At 43.6% G+C, this 16,227-nt stretch overlaps 1 long non-coding RNA gene across 1 annotated transcript in view; it reads right to left on the reverse strand.

The window, feature by feature from the left end:
- The window catches only part of LOC123328198, a 46,651-nt gene that overhangs the window by 20,315 nt on the left and 10,109 nt on the right, over positions 1 to 16,227 (reverse strand). The window lies entirely within an intron of this gene.

Raw genomic sequence — 16,227 nt, forward strand, 5'->3', positions numbered from 1 at the left:
TGGGAGTGAGGCTCTAAGTTATCAAATGGTGTGCAGAAGGTGTTGATGCCAGCCCTGCTGTAACCACATAGGCTGGGTCAAGAAACGTATCAGAGGAGGAGCCAAGGTAGAAGTGTTAACCAGATACAAAAGACACATTACCTGCCTGATTGACAGCAGCCACCAATCTGTCCCCAGTGAGCAGAACTGGAGACATTTCATCCGGACACAGGCAGACAGTTGTGTTGCTGGATAGGAGTAGACAGGCCTGGGGCCAGCAAATTTCTTACTTCGAACTCTGTCCACCTCTGAGACTGTGTAGCCCTTGGTTCTCAACCCTGACCGCATTAAGGGAAAAAAACAAAGAAAATCCCCAGGACTTATCACATTCTGATCAAAGAAAAAAAATTGATCTTTTTGCTCTGGAGAATCCTAAAGAAAGACAATGTTCTTTGTTCATTTTTTTTTCCCCCAATGTCATTACCCAAGAAAGCATTTCTGGAGGCAGGAGACAGGGGTGGGCTCTAAGACCTCTAACTGGCCCTCCCTTCCACCCCTGGGAAAATCAGGAATCTATGTTCCTTAGGCAGAGCTTGGCAGGAAACACTGGGATATCAATACTTTTACAGAGCATTTTATGCCCAGGTTTTTTGTTTGTTTTTAATCTTGCAAAGCCTGTTTTCAGGTCTCATCATCAGTGAGACTTAGTGAATGAGACAGGAATCTTGAAGTGGCAAGAACTCTGCTTCTGGTTGCCTCAGGTCTTCCTGGAGGTCTCCATCAGACTTTAATCCAGATACTTACAGAGGACCTTCCAGGGAAGCAGTAGGGAGCTCACTGTCCCATTAGGACCCCCTATGCCCTTCCCAGAAGGCCAGCCTAAACAGAGTTGGCTTGGGACGCAGCAGCAAGCTGCAGAAGAAACCCAACTCCACGTTCAGTTCAGTTCAGTCACTCAATCGTGTCCGACTCCTTGCGACCCCAGCGACTGCAGCACGCCAGGCCTCCCTGTCCATCGCCAACTCCCAGAGTTTACCCGAACTCATGTCCATTGAGTTGGTGATGCCATCCAACCATCTCATCCTCTGTCGTCCCCTTCTCCTCCTGCCTTCAATCTTTCCCAGCATCAGGGTCTTTTCAAATGAGTCAGTTCTTTGCATCAGGTGGCCAAAGTATTAGAGTTTCAGCTTCAGTGTCAGTCCTTCTAATGATTACGTCACAGCTTCCCAAAGCCTGCCCTGAAATAGTCCACTTCCTCCTGGCCCTCTCCACCACCCCTCCTCCAACATCTAATCAGACGGTAAAAGCTATCAACACACCCCCCAAGTTTGTCTCCAATCTACTTCTCTTCCTCCCTGGCACCAACTCCCCAGAGCAGAAGCAATCTCCTCACTGGTCTTGTCATTGTTGTTGTTCAGTCACTCAGTCATGTCCAGCTTTTCCTGACCCCTTGGACTGCAGCACGCCAGGCTTCCCTGTCCTTCACCATCTCCCAGAGCTTGCTCAGATTCATGTCCATTGATTCAGTGATGCCATCCAACCATCTCATCCTCTGTTGCCCCCTTCTCCTCCTGCCTTCAATCTTGCCCAGCATCAGGGTCTTTTACAATGAGTCGGCTCTTCGCGTCAGGTGGTCAAAGTATTGGAGCTTCAGATTCAGCATCAGTCCTTCCAATGAATATTCAGGGTTGATTTCCTTTAGGATTGACTGGTTGATCTCCTTGCAATCCAAGGGACTCTCAAGAGTCTTCTCCAACACCATAGTTCAAAAGCATCAATTCTTCAGTGCTCGGCTTTCTTTATGGTCCAACTCTCACATCCATACACGACTACTTGAATAACCATAGCTTTGACTATATGGACGTTTGTCAGCAAAGTAATGTCTCTGCTTTTTAATACATTATCTAGGTTTGTCATGGCTTCTCTTCCAAGGAGCACGTGTCTTATTTCATGGCTGCAGTTATCATCCACAGTGATTCTGGAGCCTGAGAATCTAAAGTCTGTCACTGTTTTCATTGTTTCCCCAGCTATTTGCCATGAAGTGATGGGACCGGATGCCATGATATTCATTTTTTGAATGCTGTTTTAAGCCAGCTTTTTCACTCTCCTCTTTCACCTTCATCAAGAGGCTCTTTAGTTCCTTGTTGCTTTCTGCTGTAAGGGTGGTGTCACCTGCATATCTGAGGTTATTGATATTTCTCCTAGCAATCTTGATTTCAGGTTGTGCTTCATCCAGCCCAGAATTTCGCATGATGTACACTGTATATAAGTTTAATAAACAGGGTGACAATATACAGTCTTGACGAACTCCTTTCCCAATTTGGAACCAGTCCATTGTTCCATGTCCATTTTTAACTGTTGTTTCTTGACCTGCATACAGGTTTTGCAGAAGGCAGGTAAGGTGGTCTGGTATTTCTATCACATAAAAGAATTTTCCACAGTTTGTTGTGATCTACACAGTCAAAGACTTTAGTATAGTCATTGAAGCAGAAGTAGACGTTTTTCTGGAATTCTCTTGCTTTTTCTATGATCGCTGGTCTACCAACCTGCAAGCTTTCTGCCTCAGTCTGTTTCGAGGCCACAGACAGCATAGGCTTTCTATGCTGAGAACTTCTGATTTGAAGATGGCGTCCAGTTAGCAATCCCCCTTTCGATTACTGGCAACAATCTAAAAGTGAAAAGGAACTGAGAAAGGAAAAACCCCATTTTGAGTGCAAGTAGGAGATGCTTAAAACACAAAATAGGTAGGAGAGCTGCCGTCAAATCAGAGGCACCCAGGTAATTCCCTGGTGGTCCAGTGGTTAGGTCTCCATGCTTTTACCAGGTTCAATTCCTGGTCAGGGAACTAGGATCTTGCAAGATGCATGGCACAGCGAAAAAAATAAAGCAGAGGAAGTGGAGTGAGGACAGTTTGCTGCACAGTCTCAGGGACAACCTGCAAACACCCATCGGAAGGCAGAGGGCATGCCTAGGGGCGCACTATGGAAAGCCCTCGTTTGCAAGAGCAGGAAGCAGGTGCACTTCCTGGTGGCTTGAGTCCTGCTGGCCCAGGACTAAGTGAGGCATCGTGCAGGCAAGCTGTTTGCAGGAAGTGATCTGTCTCTGTGGCAATAGGGGAGGAGAGGCTTTACACTGGGAAAAGCACCACCACTGGCTGGAGACAATTCAGGCTGCGGTTGCTAATATTAACCCTGGGTCATAAGGAAAACTCAGACCACCTAGAAGGCAGCCTTGGCCACTCTCAGACAGAAGGTCCATGGGAAAGGGAAAAAGAAATCACCTGCTCTAATGATGAATCATCTAAACAAAGATTTGACAAGAAAAAAGGAGGGAGAAAAAAGAGCAAACAGCAGCAAGGCAAAGGAGCATCAAAAAAAAAAATATTGCCACAGAGCATATGAAAATTCTAGCCAGAAAATTAAGAAAACATAGTGAAGAGACCTCAGGAAAGAGATGGAAACAATAGGAGGAAATGAATCCTGAGCTGACAGAGCTCAGGGAAGAAGTGGAAGGAAAAAAAAAAGTTTAATCTTCATTCTTAAAAAGAAGTCTAAAATCTGAAGGAGAAAAAATTATTGTTAGAAAATCAGTAAGAGATTTCTGGTTCAAGATGTTGGAGTAGAAGGATGTTCACTCATCTCCTCCTCTGAGAGCACCAAAATCACAACTCGCTGTTGAACAACCATCTACAGGAGGAACCTACCAAAAAAGATACCCCACGTCCAAAGACAAAGAAGAAGTCACAGCAAAAGTCATTAAGAGAAAGCAAGAGAAAAAAGGGAAATTAGAAAATTGAAAGAAAATAGAGAATTAGAGCAAAAATGATAGAAACAAAAGACAAAGACGATCTGTTGTATGTGCATTCAATACCTCTGAAAGGACGCAGAAGAAACTGGTAACATGATTTACTTTTAGGAAGGAAAATTAAGTCACGGGGGTCAGTGGATGGGTGGATGAGAGGAGGGCAAGGATGGAAGGGAGAATTCTTGGTCTTTTAACATTTTGACCTGTATGAACGTATTAGCTCCTCAAAAAAATTCTCACTAAGCAATCCTTACAACCCCCCAACACACACACACACACACACATACTCTCTCTCTCTCTCAAATCTGATTGTGTAACTCTCTTCACTTAAAACCCTACAATCGTTCTCATCAGTGTTAGGATAAAGAGCATACATTTCACAATGGCTTATTAGTAGGGCAACCATAGAATCTACTGCCCAAAAAGACATTAAAAAAAAAAAACAACCATAATTTATTTGGTTGTGCTGGGTCTTAGTTGCAGCATGCGGGATCTAGCTCCCTGGCCAGGGATGGAATCCAGGCCCTCTGCATTGGGAGCATGGAGTCTTAACCACTGAGTCACCAGGGAAGTCCCAATAGCTGCACTTTTGAGGTTGAAAGGAGATGAGACAGATGTAACCCGAGACTAAGGTCCCTTATAAGGCAGGTCACGATGTGGTACTTACTGCCCTCTCCAGCCTCAGTTCTCACCTTCCAGCCCTTCTCACCCTAGCCATGCTCCAGACCTCCCCACGCATGCGGGTCTCCCTACTGTAGTGTCTCTCTCCCAATCCCCCACTGTCTCAGGGATGAAGGACGATCAAAATGAGGAACTTGCTGCCTCCAGGCTCTCCGGCTCTGCCCAGGAATCGGGAACTAGGCTTTAGCATACAGCTGCCTGCCTGTGTTCAAGATGAAATGTCTTCAGATCTCCACCCAGGGACAGACTGATAGCTAGCTCAGGGAATGTGTCTTTTCCATCCGAACTTTAAAAAAATTAATTTATTGGGCTGTGCCAGATCTTAGCTGTGGCATAAGGAATCTTTAGTTGTGGCATGGGAACTCTTAGTTGTGGTATGTGGGAGTTCCCCGACCAGGGATTGAATCCACACCTCCTGCGCTGTGAGAATGGAGTCTTAACCACTGGACCACCTGGGAAGTCCCTTTGCATCTCGTTTTATACATTTACCTTGGCTCCTCCTTGGCTCCACTTCCTGTGCAGAGCCAACTCTGCAAGAAGACCCTTCTGTACCGTATCAGCCAGGCCTGGCCTCAGTACCTTCTGTGCACAGCTGTGACAAGCTGGAGCCACACTCCCAATCTCCCAGCACGAGCACTCACTAAGCAATTGTTCTGGAAACTGTGTAATTCCCAGTGTGTAATTTCCATTAGCAACTTCATTTTAAAATCTCATCAAGCTACCAGGTGCTACCCCAGCACTCCAATAGGCAAACACCCTAAGAACTCCCCCAATAAAAGACAAGGAAAGGTTTTCCTCCTTCAGCTCAAGATTCTAAAATTGTTACATCCCTACACGCGGCCTTGGAGGAGAATTGAAGAGGGAGAAGATCAGGGTCCTAGGACACCTGGGCAAGAGCACAGCTCTCTTCTTTTCCTGTGACTGGCCTCTGAAGCCCCACCCATTCTAAGAAGTTGAAGGGAAGACCCCCCAGCTGGCCTCAATGTTTTGCCTGAAAGTTTTGTCTCAGGTTCAAAGGATTTGTTAACAAAATAAGCCACTTTTACATACAAATAAATAATACAGATATTTATTAGAGAATTATCTAGCTTCCTTTCAACATACTAATGTTAGGGGAAGCACACTGACTGAAACCGCCCACCCTGGCCAGGTACCATAGTAACCATTTGCATGAGTTGTTTTATGACAGGAGATCCTGATAAGGAATATGGAACTAATAAGCCACCCCCAACCAGAAGAGTTCCGGAAAGGTCTAAAGGAGACACCGTGTGTCTGTCCACTTTCCAGAATCCCTCGCGCTAGCATCCATCTTGGCTGAGCAATGCGTGCGCCACCAGGAAAGACTTTGAATTAGAATGATTGGCCAAAGACCACCCGGAAACTAATCCCATCACCATAAAACCCGAGACTGTGAGCCACGCGGCAGAGCAGTTCTCCTGGGTTCCCTTACCCTACTGCTTTCCACCCACGTGCCCTTTCCCAATAAAATCTCTTGCTTTGTCAGCACATGTGTCTCCTCCGACAATTCACTTCCGAGTGTTAGACAAGAGCCCAGTTTCGGGCCCTGGAAGGGCTCCCTCTTCCTGCAACACTAACATTAAAAGAAAAGAGAAATAGAAAGAGCAGAGAATACATCACCAAATTGGGTTTTGACCAACATCCAGACTCAAACAGCACTGGGAAGTCCTGTGTCACAGCAGATCTGAAGTCCCAACTGGGAAAGAGTCCCAGGCAGCATGTCCGCTCTGCGGGTGAGACTTCCAAGATTGCAGTTCAGGGTTCCTGCTTCTAATCCCAGGACAGAGGCAAACTGATGGCATCATCAATCTGTCACCAAAATGCAAGCCTGGTTTCATGTTAATGCTGTTTGTTTTGTTGTGTAAAATTTGGAATGTAGTTAAGCCTGGGGCTTGGTTGGCCAAGGCCTCTCCAGAGTCTCAACAATCTCAAGATTCCTCACCCATCTTAACTCTGGTGCTGCAAGTCTTGCACTCGTAGCAGGCAGTCACTCCCAGTCAGCGCAGCGTCCAGGCAGGTTAGAAGCAAGGTCAGAGGCCTGCTCTGCTTTGTCTCTGAAGCCTCAACAAGACTATTCACTTTATTCCCCTACACTCAGCTGAAGCTAGCCTCATCTCTCCCTCCATCAGCGTTTTCATGAGGATCAGAGGTGACATAACTGAAGCTGCAAATCCTGCATGTTGCACGTAATAGGCAGCCGTGATGGTTGTTCCCCACCTTCTGCCTTCTGGTATCCCTCATCTAGAGAACTTGATTGTGTCGTCAGGACTTCTCTACAGCATTACTCAATAAACTGGAATCCGCAGCCCTGCTGACTGGGACACTGGTTTGCTGGGAATGGAACGGTAGTGTTGACATTTGCAGAAAGCTTTCTTGCTAAACTTTAAACACTGCTGGTCTAATTCAGCTAGCCTTGCCTGCTAGTGATATTCCTATAGCTATGATGGACACACTGAGTTCTATCAGACGCCCGGGGAGAGGGCAGGATAATTGGCTCCTTTTAGAGTTCCAGTAAAGTTAGATAGACACCAAGTCCATTTTACCAGGAGGGGAATTAACATATATTGAGTGTTATCTGTCTGGCACATAGGAGGAATTCAATAAATATCGACAAGCTGAATAATGTGAAGGAATAAATTAATTAATTGCACAGGCCAGGATGAAGTATGCATTTTTACTTCATACTGTTTGTCTTGCTAGGTATGAATGGCAAACTTCAAATGTTGATGTATTTATTTGGGTGCAGTGGTATGTCAGGCCCTTTGCTAGGTTCTAGGGACATAACTATATGTAAAACCAAGCCTCTCTGCTTTCTGAGATATCTCAATACAGAGAGGGTGACAAAGAAGAAATGGGAGTATTACCTGTATTAGTCAGTGTCCTGAGGCTGCCATAACAAAATACTATAGACTGAACAACTTAAACAGCAGGCATTTATTTCCCCACAGCTATGGAAGCTGGAAGGGGTGAATTTAACTCAGATGACTGTTATATCTACTACTGTGGGCAGGAATCCCTTAGAAGAAATGGAGTAGCCATCATGGTCAACAAGAGAGTCTGAAATGCAGTATTTGGATGCAATCTCAAAAACGACAGAATGATCTCTGTTCGTTTCCAAGGCAAACCATTAAATGTCACGGTGATCCAAGCCTATGCCCCAACCAGTAACGCTGAAGAAGCTGAAGTTGAACAGTTCTATGAAGACCTACAAGACCTTTTAGAACTAACACCCAAAAAAGATGTCCTTTTCATTATAGGGGACTGGAATGCAAAAGTAGGAAGTCAGGAAACACCTGGAGTAACAGAGAAATTTGGCCTTGGAGTACAGAATGAAGCAGGGCAAAGACTAATAGAGTTTTACCAAGAGAACACACTGGTCATAGCAAACACCCTCTTCCAACAACACAAGAGACAACTCTATACATGGACATCACCAAATAGTCAACACCAAAATCAGATTGATTATATTCCTTGCAGCCAAAGATGGAGAAGCTCTATACAGTCAGCAAAAACAAGACTGGGAGCTGACTGTGGCTCAGATCATGAACTCCTTATTGCCAAATTCAGACTGAAATTGAAGAAAGTAGGGAAAACCACTAGACCATTCAGGTATGACCTAAATCAAATCCTTTATTATTATACAGTGGAAGTTAGAAATAGACTTAAGGGACTAGATCTGATAGATAGAGTGCCTGATGAACTATGGACAGAGGTTCCTGACGTTGTACAGGAGACAGGGATCAAGACCATCCCCATGGAAAAGAAATGCAAAAAAGCAAAATGGCTCTCTGAGGAGGCCTTACAAATAGCTGTGAAAAGAAGAGAAGCAAAAAGCAAAGGAGAAAAGGAAAGATATTCCCATTTGAATGCAGAGTTCCAAAGAATAGCAAGGAGAGATAAGAAAGCCTTCCTCAGCGATCATTGCAAAGAAATAGAGGAAAACGACAGAATGGGAAAGACTAGAGATCTCTTCAACAAAATCAGAGATACCAAGGGAACATTTCCTGTAAAGATGGGCTCAATAAAGGACAGAAATGGTAGGGACCTAACAGAAGCAGAAGATATTAAGAAGAAGTTGCAAGAATACACAGAAAAACCGTACAAAAAAGATCTTCACGACCCAGATAATCACGATGGTGTGATCACTGACCTAGAGCCAGACATCCTGGAATGTGAAGTCAAGTGGGCCTTAGAAAGCATCACTACGAACAAAGTTAGTGGAGGTGATGGAATTCAGCTGAGCTCTTTCAAATCCTGAAAGATGATGCTGTGAAAGTGCTGCACTCAATATGCCAGCAAATTTGGAAAACTCAGCAGTGGCCACAGGACTGGAAACAGTCAGTTTTCATTCCAATCTCAAAGAAAGTCAATGCCAAAGAATGTTCAAACTACCGCACAATTGCACTCATCTCACACACTAGTAAAGTAATGCTCAAGATTCTCCAAGCCAGGCTTCAGCAATATGTGAACCGTGAACTTCCAGATGTTCAAGCTAGTTTTAGAAAAGGCAGAGGATACCAGAGATCAAATTGCCAACATCCGCTGGATCATGGAAAAAGCAAGAGAGTTCCAGAAAAACATCTATTTCTGCTTTATTGACTATGACAAAGCCTTTGACTGTGTGGATCACAATAAACTGGAAAATTCTGAAAGATATGGGAATACCAGACCACCTGACCTGCCTCTTGAGAAATCTGTATGCAGGTCAGGAAGCAACAGTTAGAACTGGACATGGAACAACAGACTGGTTCCAAATAGGAAAAGGAGTTCGTCAAGGCTGTATATTGTCACCCTGTTTATTTAACTTCTATGCAGAGTACATCATGAGAAACGCTGGGCTGGGAGAAGCACAAGCTGGAATCAAGATTGCCGGGAGAAATATCAATAACCTCAGATATGCAGATGACACCACCCTTATGGCAGAAAGTGAAGAGGAACTCAAAAGCCTCTTGATGAAAGTGAAAGAGGAGAGTGAAAAAGTTGGCTTAAAGCTCAACATTCAGAAAACGAAGATCATGGCATCTGGTCCCATCACTTCATGGGAAATAGATGGGGAAACAGTGGAAACAGTGTCAGACTTTATTTTTTGGGGCTCCAAAATCACTGCAGATGGTGACTGCAGCCATGAAATTAAAAAACGCTTACTCCTTGGAAGGAAAGTTAAGACCAACCTAGACAGCATATTCAAAAGCAGAGATATTACTTTGCCAACAAATGTCCATCTAATCAAAGCTATGGTTTTTCCAGTGGTCATGTATGGATGTGAGATTTGGACTGTGAAGAAAGCTGAGCGCCAAAGAATTGAAGCTTTTGAACTGTGGTGTTGGAGAAGACTCTTGAGAGTCCCTTGGACTGCAAGGAGATCCAACCAGTCGATCCTAAAGGAGATCAGTCCTGGGTGTTTATTGGAAGGACTGATGCTGAGGCTGAAACTCCAATACTTTGGCCACCTTATGTGAAGAGTTGACTCATTGGAAAAGACCCTGATGCTGGGAGACATTGAGGGCAGGAGGAGAAGGGGGCGACAGAGGATGAGATAGCTGGATGGCATCACTGACTCGATCCACATGAGTTTGGGTGAACTCTGGGAGTTGGTGATGGACAGGGAGGCCTGGTGTGCTGTGATTCATGGGGTCGCAAAGAGTCGGACACGACTGAGAGACTGAACTGAACTGATGGAAGCTGGAAGTCCAAGGTCAAAGTTAAGCCATTTTGGTTTCTAGTGAGTACTCTCTTCCTGTCCTGCAGATGGCTGCCGTGTCACTATGTCCTGATATACCTTTCCTCAGCATGTGCAAGAGAGAGAGAGTTCTCTGATTTCTCATCATCAGTCCTTCTCAAACTCTTACAGAATTTTGAGAAGGGAATACTTCCACACTCATTCTATGAGGCCAAGATTACCTTGAAACCAAAGCCAGATAAGGACCCCACAAGAAATGAAAACTATAGATCAATATCCTTGATGAATACAGGAACAGAAAGTTTCAACATAGTGTCAGCAAACTGAATTAAAAAACACTTAAGAAGGATTATACACCACAACCAAGTGAGATTTATGCCTGTATGCAAGGATGGTTCAACATACGCAAATCAATAAATGTAACACATAGTAATGAAAAAAAATATTTTATTACATGATCATCTCAACAGATGCAGAAAAACCATTTGACGAAATACAACATCCTTTCATGATAAAAACCCTTAGCATATTGGTACAGAGGCAATATAACTAAACATAATAAAGGTCATATATAAAAACGCATAGCTAGCATTATACCCAGTGGAGAAAGATTGAAAGTTTTCCTTCTAAGATCAGGAATAAGACAAGGATGTCCATTTTCACCATTCTTACTCAATATAGTATTGGAAGCCCTGCTAGAGTAATTAACTAAAACAAAGAAATAACAGGCATCTAAATCGGGAAGACTAAATAAAACTTATCCTTTCAGTAAGTATTACTTATACAGAAAGGCAGGTGATATGATCTTGTATATAGATAATCCCAAAGACTCTAGCAAAACAACTGTTAAAACTAATCAATGATGTCAGTAAAGTTGCACCATACAACATCAATAAGCAGAAGTCCGTTTTTTTGTCTATTCACTAAGGATAAAATATATGAAAAGAAATAAAAAGATCCCTTTCACAATAGCATCAAAACAATAAAATACTTAGGAAAAAATTTAACCAAAGAAGTGAAAGATCTGCACAACAAAAACTGTAAGACTACTGAAAAGAAATAAAAGACACAACAAATAGAAAAATATCTGTACTCATGGATCAGAAGAATTAATATTACTAAAATGGCTATAGATTCAATGTAGTCTCCATCAAAATATCAATAGTATTCTCCACAGAAATAGGAAAAAATCCTAACATTTATAGTGAACCACAAACGACCCCAAATAGCCAAAGTAATCCTGAGAAAAAAGAACAAAGCCGGAGGTATCACACACTTCCAGGCTTCCCTCAGCTGGTAAAGAATCTGCCTGCAATGTGGGAGACCTGGGCTCGACCCCTGGGTTGGGAAGATCCCCTGGAGAAGGGAACAGCTACCCACTCCAGTATTCTGGCCTGGAGAATTCCATGGACTGTATAGCCCATGGGGTCGCAAAGAGTCAGACATGACTGAGCAACTTTCACTCACTCACACACTTCCTGATTTCCAACTGTACCACAAAGCTACAGTAATAAAAACAGTACAGTACTGGCATAAAAACAGACACATATACTAAGAACAGAGCTCAAAACTAACCCCAGCTTACATGGTCAACTAGTATTTGACAAGGGAGCCAAAGGCATCCAATGTGGATAAGACAGTTTCTTCAATAAATGGTATTGAGAAAAACTGGATAAACACATACAGGGCAATGAAATTGGACTGCTATCTTACACCACTCACAAAAAGTGAAGTGAAGTGAATTCGCTCAGTCATGTCCACCTCTTTGCAACCCCATGGACTGTAGCCTACAAGGCTCCTCTGTCTATGGAATTTTCTGGGCAAGAGTACTGGAGTGGGTTGCCATTTCCTTCTCCAGGGGATCTTCCCAACCCAGGGATCGAACCCGGGTCTCCTGCATTGCAGGAAGATGCTTTACCATCTGAGCCACCAGGGAAGCCCCTCCACACACAAAAAACAAACTCAAAATGGATTAAAGACCTATATGTAAGATATGACACTATAAAACTCTTAGAGGAAAACACAGACAGAGCACTCTGACATAAATGGCAGCAACATTTTTACTCTCCTCAGTTCAGTTCAGTTCAGTCGCTCAGTCGTGTCCGACTCTTTGCAACCCCATGAATCGCAGCACGCCAGGCCTCCCTGTCCATCACCAACTCCCGGAATTCACTCAAGCTCATCTCCATCAGTTGGTGATGCCATCCAGCCATCTCATCCTCTGTCGTCCGGTTCTCCTCCTGCCCCCAATCCCTCCCAGCATCAGAGTCTTTTCCAATGAGTCAACTCTTCGCATCAGGTGGCCAAAGTATTGGAGTTTCAGCTTTAGCATCAGTCCTTCCAATGAACACCCAGGACTGATCTCCTTTAGGATGGATTGGTTGGATCTCCTTGCAGTCCAAGGGATTCTCAAGGGTCTTCTCCAACACCACAGTTCAAAAGCATCAATTCTTTGGCGCTCAGCTTTCTTCACAGTCCAACTCTCACATGCATACATGACTACTGGAAAAACCATAGCCTTGACTAGATGGACCTTTGTTGGCAAAGTAGTATCTCTGCTTTTTAATATGCTATCTAGGTTGGTCATCCTTCCAAGGAGTGTCTTTTAATTTCATGGCTGCAGTCACCATCTGCAGTGATTTTGGAGCCCAAAATAATAAAGTCAGGCATTGTTTCCACTGTTTCCCCATCTATTTGCCATGAAGTGATGGGACCAGATGCCATGATCTTCGTTTTCTGAACGTTGAGCTTTAAGCCAACTCTTTCACTCTCCTCTTTCACTTTCATCAAGAGGCTTTTTACTCTCCTAGAGTAATGGAAATAACAACAAAAACACAATTGGGACCTAATTAAACTGAAAAGCTTTTGCACATCAAAGGAAATCTAGAACAAAACAAAAAGACAACCCACAGAATGGGAGAAAATACTTGCAAATGATTTGACCAACAAGGAATTAATCTCCAAAATTTACTAACAGCTCATGCAGCTCAATATCAAAAAAAAACAAACAACCTAATCAAAAATGGGGAGAAGATCTAAATAGACATATGTCCAAAGAAATATACAGATGGCCAAGAAGCACATGAAAAGATGTTCAACATCACTAATTATTAGAGAAATGGAAATCAAAACTACAAAGGGATATCACCTTACACCTGTCAGAATGGCCATCATCAAATAGTCTACAAACAGTAAATGCCGGCGAGGGTGTGGAGAAGAGAGAACCTTCCTACACTGTTGGTGGAATGTAAATTGGTACAGCCACTATGGAAAACAGTACGGAGGTTCCTTAATAAACTAAAAGTAGAGCTACCATAGGATGCAACAATCCCACTCCTGGGCATATATCCAGAAAAAACCATGGTTCAAAGGATACAGGCACCCCAAAGTTCACTGCAGCACTGTTCACAATATCCAAGACATGGAAACAACCTAAACGTCCATTAACAGATGAATGGATAAAGAAGATGTGGCGCAACATAAAATGGACTATTACTCAGCCATTACAAAGATGAGCCTGGAACTTAGCATACTAAGTGAAGTAAGTTAGAGAAAGACATATAGTGTATAATATCACTTATATGGGAAATCAGTTCAGTTCAGTCCAGTCGCTCAGTCGTGTCCAACTCTTTGCGACCCCATGAATTGCAGCACGCCAGGCCTCCCTGTCCATCACCAACTCCCAGAGTTCTATATGGGGAATCAAAAAATTGAGAGAGTAAATTCTTAGGTAGACTGATAAGAAGTCCGGGGTCCCCTAGGAGGAAAAAGAGGTCTGGGGCTTTCAAGGAGGAGATAAGCGTCTGGAGTTTTCAAGGAGGAGAAAAAGGATAAACTTTTTTTTTTACATTCTTTAGTCTTAGTCACATAAAATGTTTTTTTCTTTAAGTCCAGAGCTGATGTTTACACAACAAAACATCTCAGCTTAAACTCTGTACTAAGGATTATATAAAAACAATGTATCCTGCTTGAGGACATGTTTCTCCTTCTTGAGAACCTTCTCAGTTCAGTTCAGTAGCTCAGTCCGACTCTCTGTGACCCCATGAATCGCAACATGCCAGGCCTCCCTGTCAATCACCAACTCCCGGAGTTCACCCAAACTCATGTGCATCGAGTCAGTGATGCCATCCAGCCATCTCATCCTCTGTCGTCTCCTTCTCCTCCTGCCCCCAATCCCTCCCAGCATCAGTCTTTTCCAATGAGTCAACTCTTCGCATCAGGTGGCCAAAGTACTGGAGTTTCAGCCTCAGCATCAGTCCTTCCAATGAACACCCAGGACTGATCTCCTTTAGAATGGACTGGTTGGATCTCCTTGCAGTCCAAGGGACTCTCAAGAGTCTTCTCTAACACCACCGTTCAAAAGCATCAATTCTTCTGCACTCAGCTTTCTTCACAGTCCAACTCTCACATCCATACATGACCACTGGAAAAACCATAACCTTGACTAGACGGACCTTTGTTGGCAAAGTAATATCTCTGCTTTTGAATATGCTATCTAGGTTGGTTATAACTTTCCTTCCAAGGGGTAAGCATCTTTTAATTTCATGGCTGCAGTCACCATCTGCAGTGATTTTGGAGCCCCCAAAAATAAAGTCTGACACTGTTTCCACTGTTTCCCCATCTATTTGCCATGAAGTGATGGGACCAGATGCCATGATCTTAGTTTTCTGAATGTTGAATTTTAAGCCAACTTTTTCACTCTCTTCATTCACCTTCATCAAGAGGCTCTTTAGTTCTTCTTTGCTTTCTGCCATAAGGGTGGTGTGATCTGCATATCTGAGGTTATTGATATTTCTCCTGGCAATCTTGATTCCAGTTTGTGCTTCCTCCAGCCCAGCATTTCTCATAATGTACTCTGCGTATAAGTTAAATAAGTAGGGTGATGATATACAGCCATGACGTATTCCTTTCCCTATTTGGAACCAGTCTGTTGTTCCAAATAGGGTCTGGTAAGATCTTTCTATTGTTGATCCTAATCTTGTTAACTTAAGATGCATATTGCAGGAGTGGGTCTGGTAAAAGTATATGAGGCCTTGCTAAGAAGAGCGAGGGGTGCACTCTCTGCCGCCTTCCAATGTCTGTCAGAAGCATTCTCTGTCCTTTTTCACTGTAATAAAACTTCTACCATACCAGAGCCCTGAGTGGTCAAGCCTGGTCTCTGATCCTCAAGCTAAATTTTCTTCTTTGGACATCAGGAATCTGACCCCATTCACTGTAAGCTATCAAAATTATACAAGTGAATCTAATTCATAAAACAGACTCAGAGACTTAGAAAGCAAACCTATGGTTACCAAGGTTAACCAAAGGGGAAAGATAAATTGGGAGACCGGGATTGACATACACATACCACAATATTAAAAATAGATAACCAAAACAAACACTAAAACAAAATAGATAACCTCCAAGGACCTACCCTATAGCACAGGGAACTCTGCTCAGTATTCTGTAAAAACCTAAATGGGAAAAAATTTGAAAAAGAATAGATACATGTATAAGTATTACTGAATCACTTTGCATACAGCTGAAACTAACGTGATATTATTCATCAACTATACTCTACCCTGGAGAAGGCAATGGCACCCCACTCCAGTACTCTTGCCTGAAAAATCCTGTGGATGGAGGAGCCTGGTAGGCTGCAGTTCATGGGGTCGCTAGAGTCGGACACGACTGAGTGACTTCACTTTCACTTTTCACTTTCATGCATTGGAGAAGGAAATGGCAACCCACTCCAGTGTTCTTGCCTGGAGAATCCCAGGGACGGGAAGCCTGGTTGGCTGCCGTCTATGGGGTCACACAGAGTCGGACACGACTGAAGCGACGCAGCAGCATACTCTACCCAAGCACCCCTGAAGAAGGACAGCCCCCTTCCCAGGCTGATTTAAGGGGATTGCTCGAATCAAAGGCAGTCACATGATTTAAGGGGGCTTTTTTTTTTTAAGGTTGGTCAGGAGACTAAGAACACCTGTGGCCACAGATTTTGCACGAATTCACAGTCGAGCACTCAACAGTGCAGTGATGAACAGGCCCACGCCACCCAGCAGACCACAGCCATTTCGGAGCTCAAG

The sequence above is a fragment of the Bubalus bubalis genome, chromosome 11 (genome assembly GCF_019923935.1).
Source record: "Bubalus bubalis isolate 160015118507 breed Murrah chromosome 11, NDDB_SH_1, whole genome shotgun sequence".
Taxonomy (NCBI): Eukaryota; Metazoa; Chordata; class Mammalia; order Artiodactyla; family Bovidae; genus Bubalus; species Bubalus bubalis.